The 18,257-nt window shown below is 46.7% G+C and overlaps 1 long non-coding RNA gene across 1 annotated transcript in view; it reads left to right on the top strand.

Annotated features, from left to right (window-relative positions):
- LOC142074860 (uncharacterized) overlaps positions 1-18,257 on the top strand; it is a 602,395-nt gene that overhangs the window by 282,139 nt on the left and 301,999 nt on the right. The gene's annotated exons all lie outside the window — the stretch shown is intronic.

The following is an 18,257-nucleotide window of genomic DNA, read 5'->3' as shown; positions in this document are numbered from 1 at the left end:
ATCTCTGACCTTAGAATACTTAGCCTCTTTAATGTGAAGATTTCTTGATCAGGGAAATGCAAACCTTACAAATGCAACCTATACAGTCCTTCCCGAAGAATTGTATAGAACACATCCATGCATATTGAAGGAATTTTAGTATAACATTTTATTGAAAGGCTACTCAAATAGAAATTTAATACCTTTAATATGTCAGAAACGTTACTTGCTTATCATATGCATGTTCCCTCTCCTTCACCCAGTAGCGTTTAGTAAAGGCTCATGTTTCCTTGTCATGGTTTAACCCCAGCTGGCCACTGAGCACCACGCAGCCGCTCGCTCACCCCCCCCCGGCTGGGATGGGGGAGAGAATCGGAAGGGTAAAAGTGAGAGAACTCGTGGGTTGAGATAAAGACAGTTTAATAGGGAAAGCAAAAGCCGCGCCCACAAGCAAAGCAAAACAAGGAATTCATTCACTCCTTCCCATCGGCAGGCAGGTGTTCAGCCATCTCCAGGACAGCAGGGCTCCATCACGCGTAACGGTGACTTGGGAAGACAAACGCCATCACTCCGAACGTCCCCCCCCTTCTTCTTCTTTGCCCAGCCTTATATGCTGAGCATGACGTCATATGGTATGGAATAGCCCATTGGCCAGCTGGGCCAGCCGTCCTGGCCACGCTCCCTCCCAGCCCCCTGCGCACCTGGCAGGGCACGGGAAGATGAAAAGTCCTTGACTAGAGTAAACATTACTTAGCAACAACTGAAACATCAGTGTGTTATCAACATTATTCTCATACTACATCCAAAACACAGCACTATACCAGTTAATAGGAAGAAAATCAACTCCATCCCAGCTGAAACCAGAACATTCCTAAATATTCTTGCATTTGTCCCCTACAAGCATATAGAATCATAGAATGGTTGAGGTTGTAAGGGGCCTCTGGAGGTCATCTGGTCCAACCCCCCCTGCTCAAGAAGGGCCACCTAGAGCAGGCTGCCCAGGACCACGTCCAGATGGCTTTTGAATATCTCCAAGGAGGGAGACTCCACAACTTCTCTGGGCAACCTGTGCCAGTGCTCAGTCACCCTCACAGTAAAATAGGGTTTCCTGATGTTCAGGCGGAACCTCCTATGTTTCAGTTTGTGCCCATTGCCTCTTGTCCTGTCACTGGGCACCACTAAAAAGAGCCTGGCTCTGTCTTCTTTGCACCCCCCTTCAGGTATTTATACACACTGATGAGATCCCCCCTGAGCCTTCTTGTCTCCAGGCTGAACAGTCCCAGCTCTCTCAGCCTTTCCTTATAGGAGAGATGCTCCAGTCCCTTCATCACCTTAGTGGTCCTTCGTTGGACTCTCTCCAGCATGTCCATGTCTCTCTTGTACTGGGGAGCCCAGGAACTGGCCACAGGACTCCAGGTGTGGCCTCACCAGCGCTGAGTAGAGAGGAAGGATCACCTCCCTTGACCTGCTAGCAATACTTTGCCTAATGCAGCCCAGGATACCATTAGCCTTCTTTGCGGCAAGGGCACATTGATGGCTCATGTTCAAAAGGTGAGAATGACCCCAGTTGATAGCTGTGAACACAGGTAATTTGCTCCTCTCTCCACGGGGTCACAGGTCCTGCCAGGAGCCTGCCCCAGTGTGGGCTTCCCATGGGGTCACAGCCTCCTTTGGGCACATCCACCTGTTCCAGTGTGGGGTCCTCCACAGGCTGCAGGTGGATATGTACTCCTCCATTAACCTCCATGGGCTGCAGGAGGACAGCCTGCCTCACCATGGTCTTCACCACGGGCTGCAGGGGAATCTCTGCTCCGGCGCCTGGAGCACCTCCTCCCCCTCCTTCTTCCCTGACCTTGGTGTCTGCAGAGTTGTTTCTCTCACATATTCTCACTCCTCTCTCCGGCTGCAGTTGCCGTTGCGCAGCAACTTTTTCCCCTTCTTAAATATGTTATCCCAGAGGCGCCACCACCGTCGCTGATGGGCTCAGCTTTGGCCAGCGGTGGGTCCGTCTTGGAGCTGGCTGGCATTGGCTCTATCAGACATAGGGGAAGCTTCTAGCAGCTTCTCACAGAAGCCACCCCTGTAGTCCCCCCACTACCAAAACCTTGTCATGCAAACCCAATATAGGGAGAAAGAATAATTATTTATACTGAGTTAGAACTAAATTAGTTCTTTGCAATGTGATAATCGTGCATTTCACACCATGGTTCCTCCCATGTTTTTGAGCCATCAGCACCATAGTCCTTGGATTGTGAGAAGACTGAGATGGAGCTGTAGCTGCACTGCAGGAGGCACTGAGGCATACAGAACCCCCCAAATGAAGAGTAATCCTGACTACTAGTCAAGAATAATCCCGTCCTGTACATAAAGCATATAGATGGATTATAGTGCAGTATACATCTGCTACAGCATTAAAAGAGCTACAGCGGTTTGTAAGAGAGAACTTGTTGACTGTTCTTTCAAGATTCTTAAACTAAATTTAAAGTATAACAGGAATTATGTAAAATGTTCTGCTGCAGTATTTCTAAAAGCCAGAGGCTGTAAGAATAGAATAGAATAGAACAGAACAGAACAGAACAGAATAGAATAGTTCAGTTGGAAGGGACCTATAACGATCATCTAGTCCAACTGCCTGACCACTTCAGGGCTGACCAAAAGTTAAAGCATGGTATTAAGGGCATTGTCCAAATGCCTCTTAAAACACTGACAGGCTTGGGGCGTCGACCAACTCTCCAGGAAGTTCCAGAGTTCTGTTCCAGTGTTTCACTACCCTCTCGGTAAAGAGATGCTTCCTAATGTCAAGTCTGAACCTCCCCTGATGCAGCTTTGAACCATTCCCCCGTGTCCTGTCTCTGGATCCCAGGGAGAAGAGCTCAGCACCTCCCTCTCCACTTCCCCTCCTCAGGAAGCTGGAGAGAGCAATGAGGTCGCCCCTCAGCCTCCTTTTCTCCAAACTAGACAAACCCAGAGTCCTCAGCCACCCCTCATAGGACATGCCTTCCAGCCCTTCCACCAGCTTGGTTGCCCTCCTCTGGACACATTCGAGTCCCTTCACATCCTTCTTAAATCGTGGGGCCCAGAACTGCACACAGTACTCAAGGCGAGGCCGCACGAACGCTGAATACAGCGGGATCATCACCTCTTTTGACCGGCTGGTTATGCTGTGTTTGGTGCACCCCAGGATGCGGTTTGCCCTCTTGGCTGCCAGGGCACACTGCTGACTCCTGTTGAGCCTGCTGTCGACCAGCACCCCCAGATCCCTTTCTGCAGGGCTGCTCTCCAGCCACTCCTCTCCCAATCTATACTTGTGTCCAGCGTTACTCCGTCCCAGGTGCAGAATCCGGCATTTGGACTAGTTAAATTTCATGCCATTAATCATTGCCCAATGCTCCAATCTATCTCCCCTCATGAGAGTCAACAGCACCTCCCAGTTTGGTATCATCAGCAAACTTGCTAATGGTGCATTCAGCTCCTGCATCCAGATCATTGATAAATATATTGAACGGGACTGGCCCTCGAATTGAGCCCTGCGGAACACCGCTGGTGACCGGTCGCCAGCCAGATGTAGCCCCATTCACTACAACCCTTTGAGCCCTGCCCTTCAGCCAGTTCTTCACCCAGCGCACCGTGTACCTGCTGAAATGAAATGAATGAAGTAGCTGTAGTTATTAGTACTTACAGCAATACTTGTACATTTCTGTGATTGTACAGTTATTTTCTACATTCTCCTAGGTTGTGCATCTTTTTAACTCTCATAATACTTTTTAAAAAACTTTTGAAAAGTTGAACTTCCCTTTGAAAAACTAAACTCATTGCAATGCTGTTTATCATCTGCAGGAAAAAGCCTACTGATGCTTCTGCATCTCTTAAAAATGAATACAGATATTGAAATCTCTGCAGATTAAGACACAAGCTGTGTATTGTTGTCTTTTGTCTAAAATTGCAAAGAGTTTTTTTTCCCATAGTGTCAGAAAAGATTTTGATTTGTAAATGAAAGCTGATTTTGTGAAGAGGCATTCCCCTGGCATGTTCTTCTCGTCCTCTTCCCATTCCTCTAGCTTGCTTTGCAACAGAAATTTTGTCGTCTTTGATGTTTTGTACAACACTGGAAGAATAAGGAAGAAAACTATCTAATAGTATTTGGAGTACTTAAACAGAGTATTTAATTTACACAATCTGTCGATATGAATGGCAGTAACCACTCAAAAGGTCAAGTTTGGCAGTGTCATTCCTTTTAATGAATCGGGAGAAGCGATGTATTTCTTAGTTAACTGAGACAGCATGATCTCATTTGAAAGGATTTAACCTCTCTATTCTTTAAAGTATTTGTTTCTATTAGATTTGCACACATGCCTTGCTGTATCATGGGAAAAAGATCAATTAAGTGTTTCCTAGCCTGTCATAACTATGTAAAATATTTTAAATACTTAAAATATCCTTTTCTAAGCCAGATAATTTTGACTAAACCAGGTTCAGGAGCTATTGTATGAACAGGTGTGCTAGCAGATCTGATCATGCAATAGCCTTTTATGGATAAGGACCTTTTCACTTAACTTCTCTTCAGGGAGAACAGGACTTATGACTGACCAAAGCTCCAGTTAAACCAAAGTTACAAACATTGCTTTGAATCTATAGTGTACAATAATCTAGTAGGAAATAGTATAGCTCAGAGTTTTTTATTCTCTGGGATATACCATTGAACAAGAAGCACTTAGGGGACATGATCCAGCTTTTGGAACCAAAAGTAACATAGTTTCATTAGCCAAAGTTATTTAGGCAGGTGCCTGAATAATAGATCTCCATTTGGACATTGAGTCGTTGATTGCAACTCTTTGGATGAGGCCATCCAGCCAATTCCTTATCCATCTAACAGTCCATCCATGAAATCCATCTCTCTCCAATTTAGAGGTAAGAATGTTGTGGGGATCTGTATCAAAGGCCTTACAGAAGTCCAGGTAGATGACTTCTGTAGCTCTTCCCTTTTCCACCAACACAATCACTCCATCGTAGAAGGCCACTAGATCAGTCAGGCATGATTTGCCCTTGGTGAAGCCATGTTGGCTGTCTCTCATCACCTCCCTGACTTCCATATGGCTTCAGCATAACTTCCAGGAGGATCTGCTCCATTATCTTACCGGGCACGGAGGTGAGGCTGACTGGTCAGTAGTTCCCAGGGTCCTCCTTTTTACCCTTTTTAAAAATGGATGTGATGTTTCCTTTTCTCCAGTCACTGGGGACTTCGCCTGACTGCCATGACTTTTCAAATATGGTGGAGAGTGGCTTGGCAACTGCATCTGCCAGTTCCCTCAGGACCCTGGGATGCATCTCATTGGGTCCCAAGGATTTCTGTATGTTCCGGTTCCTCAGGTGGTCTCGAACCTGATCTTCTCCTATGATGGGTGCGACTTCATTCCCCCAATTCCTGCCTTGAGATTCAGGAACTCGAGAGATGTGGGAAGAGGAATTTCCAGTGAAAACTGAGGCAAAAAAGTTGTTGAGTACAAACTCAAAAAGTGTTGCAAGCCTGTACTTGCAACACTACAGAAGAATTTTGCTTCTCAGGGGAGACATTTGCCATTTTCCTCTGTGATCTGAGCTTTTTGTAAATAATTGCTGTTTCCACTGAGGGTGTAATAATCCTGTATATGTAATTAATTATAAAATCAAGGCAAGGAAAAATCTGTTTTTATACCCTTAGCCAAGATACCAGTTAGAATATCTGATCTTTAGTTGATATTTTCTAAACAAGAATTCATATTTCTTAAAGATATATTTTTAACTTCAGATATTTAACTTCATGTATTGGGTCTGGCTGGGATGGAGTTAACTTTCCCCATAGCAGCCCTCATAGTGCTGTGCTTTGTAGTTGTAGCTAGAAGGGTGTTGATAACGCACCAATGTGTTGGCTACTGCTGAGCAGTGCTCCCACAGCATGGAGGCTGTCTCTCCAAACCCCCCACCCCCAAAGGCCAGTAGGCTGGGGGTGGGTAAGAGGTTGGGAGGGGACAGAGCCAGGACAGCTGACCCAAAGTGACCAAAGGGATATTCCATACCATATGACGTCGTGCTCAGCAATAAAAGCTAAGAGAAATGAGGAGGAGGGGGGGCATTCGTTATTAAGGCGTTTGTCTTCTGAAGCAACCGCTACGCGTACTGAGGCCCTGCTTCCCAGGAAGTGGCTAGACATTGTCTGCTGATGGGAAGTAAAGAATAGGTCTCCTATGGTTTTGCTTTGCTTCCACGCATGGCCTTTGCTTTTCTTTAATAAACTGCCTTTATCTCAACCCATGATTTTTTTTCATCTTATTTTCTCCCTCTGTCCTGTTGAAGGGGGGGCGTGAGAGAGCAGCTTGGTGAGTACTTGGTGGCCAGCCAAGGTTAGCCCACCACATCTTGGAAACATTATCTGAATGTTTCATCAGACTGTTACCATAGAAGAAAAATAAAGCGACTGTTTCTGCCTACAGCTTTCTCTTAATTGGAAATTGAGTTTCAAATATGACAAATTTCTCATGATCCTCTGTGCTGTCTCAAGACTATAGCATAAATAAGTAATGAAAAGCAGTTTTTTTTTCACTTACAAAGTAACTAGATGTGGAGAAGAATTGTGGAGTTGGGAGTTTCGGCCAAGATAAGACAGGAATTCGGCCTGTGCGCTGAGAACTAGCAGACGCGCACATACGCCTGAGATAAGACCTGAACACCTGGCTTAGTTGTCTCCTCTGTAAGGAAACTGAAAAACATCAAGAGAATTATGTAACTGGTTAACCGTGAGAATAAGCGGATCTGAGAGCAGTCGTGTGGATCTTTGCCAAAAGGAAGAGAGACTGTTTTTCTTAGTTAATAAGGGATACGAATTGGGTGATGATTGGGGGAGACAGCGGGACCTCCCCGTTATGGTAAAGGATATATTCTCCTGTATTGTAACAATAAATGATTCTGTGCATGCTTATGTGAGAGTCCGTGCAATCATACACCACAAATGGCGCCCAACGTGGGGCACGATTGAAAAAAAAAAAAGACGACGACCTGAAGAAAGAAGGTCTTGAAGAAAGGAAATAGAAATATCCGGTGGTGTACCCCTGTTGAGCTGGACGGAGGATAAACGGAGGATCAACATATCAAGCTCGATTCATCACCGGTCGCAGGACGATTCAGGTGAGCAGCCGCGGGGAAGTTATACGAACTTTATACATTGGTCATGGGGCAGTCGGCATCTCAGTCACAGAAGCTTCAACTTGAAATATTTCAACGTATTTTAAAGGAACAAGGTTTTAAGGTCGCTCCAATACAATTGGTGAGACTCCTTGCGTGGGTCCGGGATCACTGCCCTTGGTTCCCTTCTGTAGGAACGGCTGGGTGTTATGATTTAAAGCAATGGCAAAAAGTGGGTGAGGAATTACAGACTAAACAGATTTTGCAACTAGAAGTTCCAGAGGGAATATTGATTACCTGGCGAGTTGTGTATACGGCTCTGCAAAAGTTATGCCCTGCCGAACAGGTGTTGCAAAATGTGACTGATCCAGCAATACCGGGGGGAGAATCAAAAGATGGGGAAGATTCATTTGAACTGTTGGCTCCTGATGAAACTGTAATGCCTCAGGCGGAGTCCCCGCCTCTGAAGGATGATTCGGAGCCAGACGATCCCTTTGACACGGGCTCGATAGACCCCGAACGAGAGCCTGATTTATACCCTCCACTCTCGCCAGTTAAAGCAATGGTTGCATCCGCGCCAACGGCGGATGAAATTTTACAGCGACAGAGACAAAAGACACTTTCTCGGTTGTCCGTCATGAAACCACCACCATTTGCGCCTCCCCCCCTCGAGGAGAACCGCTGCAGGGATCCGCGCACCCCCCCCACATATCAGCCTTTAGGTACGGTAGCGCCAAGGCTGTCCTTTGATGAGTGTCGTACAGAGGCATTAAAAAAGGGGGATATAACGCTTCTCTAGGCAATGCCTGTAATTTATCGACCTGGCAGAGCGCCAGAGTATGCTCATTTACCATATGAGGTGATTAAGGAGGTGCGCAAATCGATAAAGGAGTACGGGTTACAGGCTTCATTTACTATAAACTTACTGCAAGCAATAGGGGAATCTTATACGATGACTCCTTTAGATTGGAAGTCTGTATTACGCCTTGTTTTGTCAGCGGTGCAGTATTCTGTGTGGTTTTTTGAGTATCGTGAACTTGTTATTGCAAAGGTAATGGACAATTTGGACAATTTGCAACTACCCTATGGGTGAGATGAAATGTTAGGTGAAGGGAATTGGGCGTCACCTGCTGCACAAGCCACCTTACTCCGTGAACTGCTTACACAGGCGGCTGATTTGGCTATGAAAGCATTAAGGCGAGTGCCGGATTCTGGCAAGCCGGAATCATCATTTGCTACGATCCGGCAAGGGGCGCAAGAACCCTATGTGCAATTTTTAGATCGATTACAAACTGCTATACAACGTCAGATAGAGTCTCCTGAAGCCGCCGAGTTGTTGCTTTTTCAGCTTGCAATTGAGAATGCTAATTCTGATTGTAGAAAAGCCATAGACCCCGTTCGGAATCAGGCAAAGACTTTAACTGATTTGATCAGAGCTTGTCAAAATGTGGGGTCAGAACAGTTTAAAGCGGAGATATTAGCAGCGGCGTTGGCTCAACAACTAACAGTGGCTCGAGCGGCGACTAAGTGTTTTGTATGTGGCCAGGAAGGTCATATTAAAAAAGATTGCCCCAGAGCAAGACGAGGAACAAAGGGCCAAATTAAAGGTCCTGCTCAGCTGTGTCCTCGTTGTCAGAATCATAGAATCATAGAATCATTAAGGTTGGAAAAGACCTCTAAGATCATCGTGTCCAACCGTCAACCCAACACCACCATACCCACTACACCATGTCCCTAAGCGCCTCATCTACACGTCTTTTAAATACTTCCAGGGTCGGTGACTCCACCACTTCCCTGGGCAGCCTGTTCCAAGGCCTGACCACTCTTTCAGTAAAGAAATTTCTCCTAATGTCTGTTGGAGAAAGTTAGCCAGACTAGGCCGTGGTGGGAAAATTCTGAGTCATGCTGAGAAGGGAGAAAAGAAAGTCATGCTGACCTTGCTCTGTGCAGATAAGCAACTTTGAGAAAGTATAGTATAGGGAAAACAGGATGGAACCCGGACCACGTAGCAGTAACCGAAAGTAGGAGGAATATGATAATGTAATTTTTAGAGCTAAGCCAATGATTGTGAGACAAGTATGCATAAGGTAGAACTTAGTGTATAAATACGTGTAGGGTTTTACAATAAAGTTGAAGCTGGCCTTATCACTCACATTGAGTCGACTGCCTGCCTTCCCTTGCTCGTCGCAAGTGGCGCCCGAACAGGGACCCCCCATCCCTGTTTTCCACCGGACAGCGAGATCAGAGAAGCACTGGTAGCAGCGACCAGGGAGCAGAAGATCAGTAGACGCTGTCGCGGCGTGCCTGATCCGTGCTTGAACCCAGGATGATTAAAAGGGGTTCGCCGTTCGATAGAAGGCTACCCGTGGGAAAAGGCTGCAAACGACCGGATAATTAAGAGGGTCAAGAGAAGCGCGCAATGGAAGTAGAGGTAGCCTTCGATATTTTAAAATGCTTTTTAGAAGAGCGGGGAGTAAGCCAATTAAAAGACCTGGCTGGGTTAATTGCGTTAGGGAAAGCGAAAGGGTTTTTTAAAGACCCTGAAAGTATGTTTGAAGTAGACGAGTGGCGTTTTTATGGAGATTGTTTGTGGGATCTAGTAATCGATGATGATAAATCAGCAAAAAAATTAATGAAATCTTGGAGAGATGTTATTAATTGCATAAAAAGATATAAAACTGAAAGGCGAATAGCTACAGCTGCCTCCGATCGGCTTGAGCAGTCCGATCCTGCCGCTGGACGTCTCACAGCAGGGGGTGACTACTTTTCACCTCCGCCTTCGGGAATTCCTGTTCCCGTCGTTCGCCGACCCTCTCGTCCCCCTCCTGATCCACTGACAGAAAGGGCTTGTCCCTCCGCACCGCCGGGGGAAAGGGAGGGGAGAGGGAAGGTCCAAGTGAAAATGAGAGGGTAGACAGTAGCGGACAGGAGACTGCTCAAGCTGAAAGTCTTCTAAAGGCCCCACCCCCCACCCCCCACCCCTCACCCCCCCCACCCCCCCACCCCCCCCCCACCCCCCCCTCCCATCCCAAGCTCATCAACAGCCGCGTTTAGTGCGGGTTAGTTGGGACAAAATAGCACGAGAAGCTGTTGAACAAAAAGATTTTGATTTATTAGATCAAATTAGCCCTCAAGCCTTCCCGGTAATCTACCAGGTAGATAACGCGGGGGCTATGACTGGGGTGCATCAGGCCCTAGATTGGAAAATATTAAATCAATTGCGAAACACAGTTAATGAGTCGGGAGTGCATAGCGAGCCTGCAAGGCAAATGCTAAACTATATCTGGGGTAGCGGAATGCTATGTCCAGAAGATATTAAGAACATAATGAGGCTTATTTTGAAGCAATCACAACAATTACTTTGGCAAGCTCACTGGCAAAGACTTTGTGAAATATCTGCGCACTCGCCCCGAGCCCCAAATGATCGTTTAGCTGGAGTAACTGTAGAACAACTAATGGGTATAGGTCCTTTTGCCTCTGTAGAAATGCAGATGCAAACTGGCCCAGACGTGTTGTTAGAATCTATGAAATTAGCACGAGAAGCCTTGCAGAAAGTTAAAACTACACCAGCTCCTCCCTCATATATGTCAATTAAACAAGGAAGAGAGGAGCCTTTTGCATCTTTTGTAGAAAGAGTCACAGACGCTATTGACCGCGCAGATATGGCAGATTTTATGAAAGGACCTTTGCTGAGACAGTGTGTATTAGAGAATTGTAATACTTATACGAAGGGCATCCTTGTCACCTTACCCTTAGACGCCACCATAGAAGTCATGTTAGAGTGAATGAGTAGAGTTCCTGTAGGAGCTCAAGCCATGTTAGTTGAAACAATCAGAGAACTAGGGGAAAAATTAGTCAAGGCGCAGGGACAGGCGTTTGCAGCTCTTGCCCCACTGAAGCCTCCGGATGCCCACCAAAGTAAGACGACTGGCCGACGAGAGTATAAGTGCTTCCGATGTGGCTACCCAGGACATCTGCGTCGACAATGTCGGGAGCTGCCAGAACTGTCAAATGAATAATCATAATACTACGGTCTGCCGGCGTTCGGGAAACGGGAAACCGAGCGCCAAGAGCCGCAGCGCGCCGACACCAATCGCGGCTCCGGTCACCTTCAGGCCAACGGCAGCCCCCAACCAAACGACAGTGCAGAGATACCAGACGCCATTGCCCAGCTTCGACCAGCAACCCAACTTCGACCAGCAACCAGGGGGAGCCTCGGACTGGATCTGGCAACAGCAGTAGATGTCACGCTAATTGACGACTGGCCGCGAAAAATTGCTACAGGAATTAAAGGGCCCATAGTTATCAATGGACAATCTCATGGAGCGTTGTTGTTGGGGCGATCATCCAGTGGTCTCCAAGGACTTTTTATATTACGAGGACTTATCGATTGTGATTCAAAAACTCAGTACCCACATCGTTGACCGAGCAGTGGATCGTATTGACCCTGACTTACCTGTGGACTTAACCGTTTTGCACGGCCCCACACATTTTATTGGTGCACTCACGCAGTGCAAAAAGAAAAAGGGGGAGACTGTGAGAGTATTAGAATGGATATTTACCGGAATGCAACCAAAGACTACAGTTCAAGATAACGACACGTTTGATTGGAATGTGCTAGATTGAATTTATAGCTGTTACTGCTGTTTAGCTATTAATTCGCAGGCTCTTTTGCTTGCCATGGGGCTTGCTTGCCTTAATGTGTATTAGAGTCTTGTGCTCGTTAGTGGCTGCTTTTTTGCTCTCGCTGCTTGCTGTCCTGCTGCACTGCTGATCGTCTTACTGTGCTGTGCCTGAGAACATTCTGATAACAGCAATGGGGATGCGCCTGGGCCGGCAGATGGCCAGGGCATCGCTGCTGCTTCTGTGCTGCTGTGCTGGACAGGCTGGAACTGCAGCGTGAACTCGAATCGAAGGGACTGTGACCTGTGGCTGAGTCCATGCGGGACAGGACGCCCCGAGGCGTCTGTGACTGTGGATAAGCCCATGCCCAAGCAGCAGGAACCACCTGAACCAACGGAGGACAAACTTTACAAGGAGCAGCGCAAGTGCAGCAGTGACCCAATCTGAGCCAACTTTGGTGCCCAGTAACTCCACGCAACGCACCACCTCTGCTGACCTGAGTGACCACCGTAACAGATGGAGCCCAAAGTCATGGACTAAATGAACGCAGTGGACATTTTGTGTACATTTATGGATATTTTATGGACATTTTACAGGGGATTGTGCGGGCCTGTCCTACGTGTAGCCACCATGGGCCTGGTCTCGGAATCGGCATGAATCCCAGGGGACTCGAGGCCAGAGAATTGTGGCAAGTGGATGTGACTCACATTGCTGACTTTGGCAGACTGAGATATATACATGTTACGATTGACACCTATAGCAAATTTATATGGGCCACGGCACAAACAGGAGAACGAGCACTCCACGTAATGCGACATTTGACTAGTTGTTTTGCAGTTATGGGAGTGCCACAAACGATAAAAACTGACAATGGCCCTGCATACACAAGCGCCAAAGTGAAATGTTTTTTCCAAACATGGGGAGTGCGACATACTGCTGGTATTCCGCACTCACCCACGGGACAAGCTATCATTGAAAGGGCGCATCAAACGCTGAAACAATATTTGCAAAAATTTAGGGAAATCTCAGATGTACAAGAAAGACTTGTTAAGACTCTTTTTGTGCTAAATCATTTATGTATTTTTGCAGATCAGAAAGAGCCACCAGCATGGGTGCATGGTTATCCTAAAGAAAATAAGGATGACAAGCCAGTTTTCGTTATGTATAGAGATCCAGCAACCGGACTGTGGAAAGGTCCAGCAGAAGTGAAGTATATGGGTAGAGGTTATATGTGTGTACTTACTCCCACAGGGCCGAAGTGGATTCCAAGCCGCTGGACCAAAGCTGCTGTTGCTGATGATGATCAATGCAGCTCTGCCCGTACTGGTCCCAGCGATGCCGTTGCCCAGCCGTGCGAACTTATGGGTGGCGTGGGCGAATAAAACTGGGACGACAGACTTTTGCCTGAGTTCAGCTACGGCAACTGAGCCCTTTAAAACATGTCTGATAGGCTTTCCTGAAATTATTGCCAGAGATTTTGATAATTGGACGTCTGTAACAGTTAATTGTATAAATGTTACTGTAGCAAATTGCTCGGTACAACTAATAAGAGCCCTAAACCACACTCTCCCTTGGGACCCCCAAGAAATTGACCTTTTGGGGTCAGAAAAAATTGGAAATGCAACTGATAATGTTACTACTCAGACATGTTTTGTGTTTGGCAGCTTTAGCCGCTTTGCCGCACAGGCCCAGACCTTTCAGTCATTGATCGGCATAAGCAGCCGCACTGATGATAACAACCCTTTTGTTAATACCACCGGTTGGACTGTTGTTTCACCTTTTACGAAAGGATTCGAAATAGGCCAATATTGTGGGAATTATAACGCTTCCAAAACATTCAGTGCCTATGGACGGAGTATGAAGGGAACCAGTAACTCTTTGTGGAACAATGATATGGCCAAAGCTCTTCCCCCCGGATATTTTTTGATCTGTGGGGATCGAGCATGGCCTGGCATTCCAAAGAACGCCTTTGGAGGGCCTTGTTATGTAGGTAAATTAACTCTGCTCACAGTTAGCCGACAAAGTTGGCTTAATATAACTACAGTAGCGACAAATCGACACAAAAGGTCTATACATCAATTGCAGGCAGATTGTAACGACAATATAGAATTATGGTCAACCACAGCCAATGTATTTGCTTCCCTAGTGCCTAACATAGGCACTGCGCAAGCGCTGGCTTGGTATTTTATTAACAATTATAGTTATAGTAAAAATAGCATATCACTGTATTTTAAATAATGTTGTAAAAATGAACCACAATGTATTGGTGGTCCAAAAAGAAAAAGGGGGAAATGTTGGAGAAAGTTAGCCAGACTAGGCCGCGGTGGGAAAATTCTGAGTCATGCTGAGAAGGGAGAAAAGAAAGTCATGTTGACCTTGCTCTGTGCAGATAAGCAACTTTGAGAAAGTACAGTATAAGAAAAACAGGATGGAACCCGGACCACGTAGCAGTAACCGAAAGTAGGAGGAATATGATAATGTAATTTTTAGAGCTAAGCCAATGATTGTGAGACAAGTATGCATAAGGTAGAACTTAGTGTATAAATATGTGTAGGGTTTTACAATAAAGTTGAAGCTGGCCTTATCACTCACATTGAGTCGACTGCCTGCCTTCCCTCGCTCGTCGCAAATGTCCAATCTAAACCTCCCTTGGCGCAACTTGAGGCCATTTCCTCTCGTCCTATCGCTAGTTACTTGGCGGAAGAGACCAACCCCCACCTCGCTACAACCTCCTTTCAGGTAGTTGTAGAGCACAATAAGGTCTCCCCTCAGCCTCCTCTTCTCCAGGCTAAACAGTCCCAGTTCCCTCAGCCGCTCCTCATCAGACTTGTGCTCCAGGCCCTTCACCAGCTTCGTTGCCCTTCTCTGGACACGCTCCAGCACCTCCATGTCCTTCTTGTAGTGAGGGGCCCAGAACTGAACACAGTATTCGAGGTGCGGCCTCACTAGTGCCGAGTACAGGGGCACGATCACCTCCCTGCTCCTGCTGGCCACACTATTTCTAATACAGGCCAGGATGCCGTTGGCCTTCTTGGCCACCTGGGCACACTGTCGGCTCATGTTCAGCCGACTGTCAATCAGCACCCCCAGGTCCTTTTCCTCCGGGCAGCTTTCCAGCCACTCTTCCCCAAGCCTGTAGCGTTGCATGGGGTTGTTGTGGCCGAAGTGCAGGACCCGGCACTTGGCCTTGTTGAATCTCATACAGTTGGCCTCAGCCCATCGATCCAGCCTGTCCAGGTCCCTCTGCAGAGCCTTCCTACCCTCCAGCAGATCAACACTCCCACCCAACTTGGTGTCGTCTGCAAACTTACTGAGGGAGCACTCGATCCCCTCGTCCAGATCGTTGATAAAGATATTGAACAGGACCGGCCCCAGTACTGAGCCCTGGGGAACACCGCTCGTGACCGGCCGCCAACTGGATTTAACTCCGTTCACCACAACTCTCTGGGCTCGGCCATCCAGCCAGTTTTTTACCCAGCGAAGAGTGTACCTGTCTAGGCCGTGAGCCGCCAGCTGCTCTAGGAGGGATATCACTGGGGTAACCAATGTCGATCCAAATTTGATACGAATGGTAACCTGCTCCCAGGACTGATGCAGGGAAACGGGAGGAGGGGCGCGAGGTCCGGCGCCCCGAGAACCTTCAACAGGACCCCGATTTCAGGGCCGGTGGCGCAAGCCTCAACCTGGGCGGTGAATTCGCACGAAGTAAATGTCAACAATTGCCAACCATCCATGTCCTTAAGCCAGCTACATTCGGAAGCGCCGAGTTGGATCTGGCCACCAGCCAATCAACAGTAATACGAGATCAATCTGTTAACATACTCCCCACTGGAGTGTACGGCCCTTTACCAGCAGGGTTTTGTGCCTTATTGATAGGACGTTCCTCAACCTCCAAGGCAGGACTTTTTGTTCTTCCTGGGGTGATTGATACTGATTATACTGCGGAAATTAAAATTATGGCTTGGACTCCTACTCCTCTGTGTACTATTCCTGCGGGGGAGCGCATTGCTCAGCTAATTTTGTTCCCTAATGTTCAAAGGGAGAAGGGAGATCCTATATCAGGCCAGCAGAGGGGGTCAGCAGGATTTGGAAGCACAGGTTTGCCTCGAATATTCTGGACTCAAAAGATAACTACGGGTCAGCCTATGTTGATGTGTAAAGTAAATGGCCGTGCTTTTACTGGACTGGTGGATACAGGGGCGGATGTCTCCATAATTCAGAGATCTGAATGGCCCTCTGATTGGCCATTAGTACAAGTTTTTGCTGCCGTTACCGGAGTTGGTGGTACCCAAATACCATGGCAGAGCTTGCATTCTTTACTGGTGGAAGGTCCGGAAAATAAACATGCCATGCTGAAACCCTATGTTTTAAATGTCCCATGTACCCTATGGGGACGTGATCTGTTGCAACAATGGGATGTAGCACTTACGACACATTTTTAATGAAGGCCACTGAAGTACAGCCGCGCCTGAAACTGACTTGGCTTACAGACAAGCCAGTGTGGGTTGATCAGTGGCCTTTGAAGGGTGAGCGGCTAGAAAAGGCTTGGGAATTAGTACAGGAGCAATTACAATTAGGACACATAGTGCCATCCACCAGTCCTTGGAACACGCCTATTTTTGTCATACCTAAAAAATCAGGGAAATGGAGATTGTTACAGGATTTGCGAGCTATTAATGCCGTTATGGTATCCATGGGGGCCTTGCAGCCCGGGACCCCAAATCCTACCATGATCCCTGATGATTGGCATTTAAAAGTTATTGATCTCAAAGATTGCTTTTTTACAATTTATTTACACCCAGAGGATTGTATTCGGTTTGCTTTTTCTGTTCCTACAATTAACAATGATCGACCTATGCAACAGTTCCATTGGGTTGTTTTACCTCAAGGCATGAAGAATAGTCCTACCGTTTGTCAAGTAGTGGTGGGAGAGGCACTTTTGTCAATTCGTCAACGGTATAAAAATATTGTATTGTATCATTATATGGATGATATCTTGTTGGCAGCTGAGACAGAATCATATCTCTCTCAAATCTTTGAGTGTTTGTCCACAGAATTACATCGATATGGATTTCAGATAGCAGCAGAGAAGGTACAGTCAGTTTCTCCTTGGAAATACCTAGGCTGGAAACTCTTCGAGTCGCATGTGTGTCCACAAGCCTTGCGGCTTGCCACTACTGTAAGTACTCTGAACGATCTACAGAAGTTGTTGGGCACAATCAATTGGGTGCGACCTCTATTGGGAATTACCACCCATGAACTGTCACCCTTGTTCTCGTTGCTGAAAGGGGATCCTGATTTGGCATCCCCCAGATCTCTTTCGGAACCAGGCCAAGAAGCATTGCAACAGGTAATGGATAAAATTAATGATACCTTCGCACATCGAATCCGGCTATCGTTGCCAGTTCGATTGTTCCTTATTTACCACTCTTTTCAGCTGTTTGCCTTACTGGGACAATGGGATGCTAGGGTACAAACTGAAAAGGATGCCTTACGCATTCTGGAATGGATGTTTTTACCTCACTCATTTAGTAAGACATTCACCACTGCAATTGAAATGATCTCTCGTTTGATATCACAAGGTCGACTACGATGTCAACAATTGACAGGTCGAGATCCAGATGTTATGCATTTGCCTTTCACAGGAGATGAATTTTGGACATTATTACAAAACAGCCTGAGTTTTCAGATTGCAACGGCGGATTACGTTAATTCCATAGAACACAACTTACCACACCATCGACTTTTGAATTCCTTACAGTCTCTACCACTACAGCCACGCATACTATTAAGTTCTGTGCCTATTCCACAGGCGCAAACTGTTTTCATTGATGGATCTGGAAAAACAGGTAAAGCTGTAGTGGTGTGGAAGACGCCGGGAGGACGGAAAACGTCTGAACACCAAGCGGAGGAAGCAGATCAGGCCTCCTGGTCTTCGGATGTTACTTCTCTACCTGGATCTACGCAGGTAGTTGAATTAGCAGCTGCTGTTCACGCTTTTGAATTGTTTTCTCAAATACCACTTAATATAGTGGCAGACTCAGCTTATGTCACAGGCATAGTACAGCGCATAGAGACTGCATTTATTCGAGAAGTAGATAATAAGCAACTATTTTCTTTACTAATACAGTTAGCACAGCTGCTGCGTGTTAGACGATTTCCGTATTTTATTATGCATATCCGATCTCATACTAATTTACTAGCACCGCTCATTTCCGGTAATGCTGCTGCAGATGCACTCACTCTGATGGCAGTCCTACCTCGCCGTTTGGAACAAGCAAAATTATCCCATGAATTTTTTCATCAGAATGCTCGCTCCTTACGGAAGCAGTTTTCTCTTACAGCTGAACAGGCCCAGGACATCGTTCGTGCTTGCCCGGATTGTCAGCGGCTCACGCCAATGCCAGTAGTAGCTGCTGTGAATCCCAGGGGACTGACTTCCAATGAACTATGGCAGATGGATGTTACTCATGTTTCCTCCTTTGGTCGTTTGCGCTTTG

The sequence above is a fragment of the Calonectris borealis genome, chromosome W, assembly GCF_964195595.1.
Source record: "Calonectris borealis chromosome W, bCalBor7.hap1.2, whole genome shotgun sequence".
Taxonomy (NCBI): Eukaryota; Metazoa; Chordata; class Aves; order Procellariiformes; family Procellariidae; genus Calonectris; species Calonectris borealis.
Note: the sequence above shows the minus strand (reverse complement) of the source record. Positions and strands in the feature narration are given on the sequence as shown.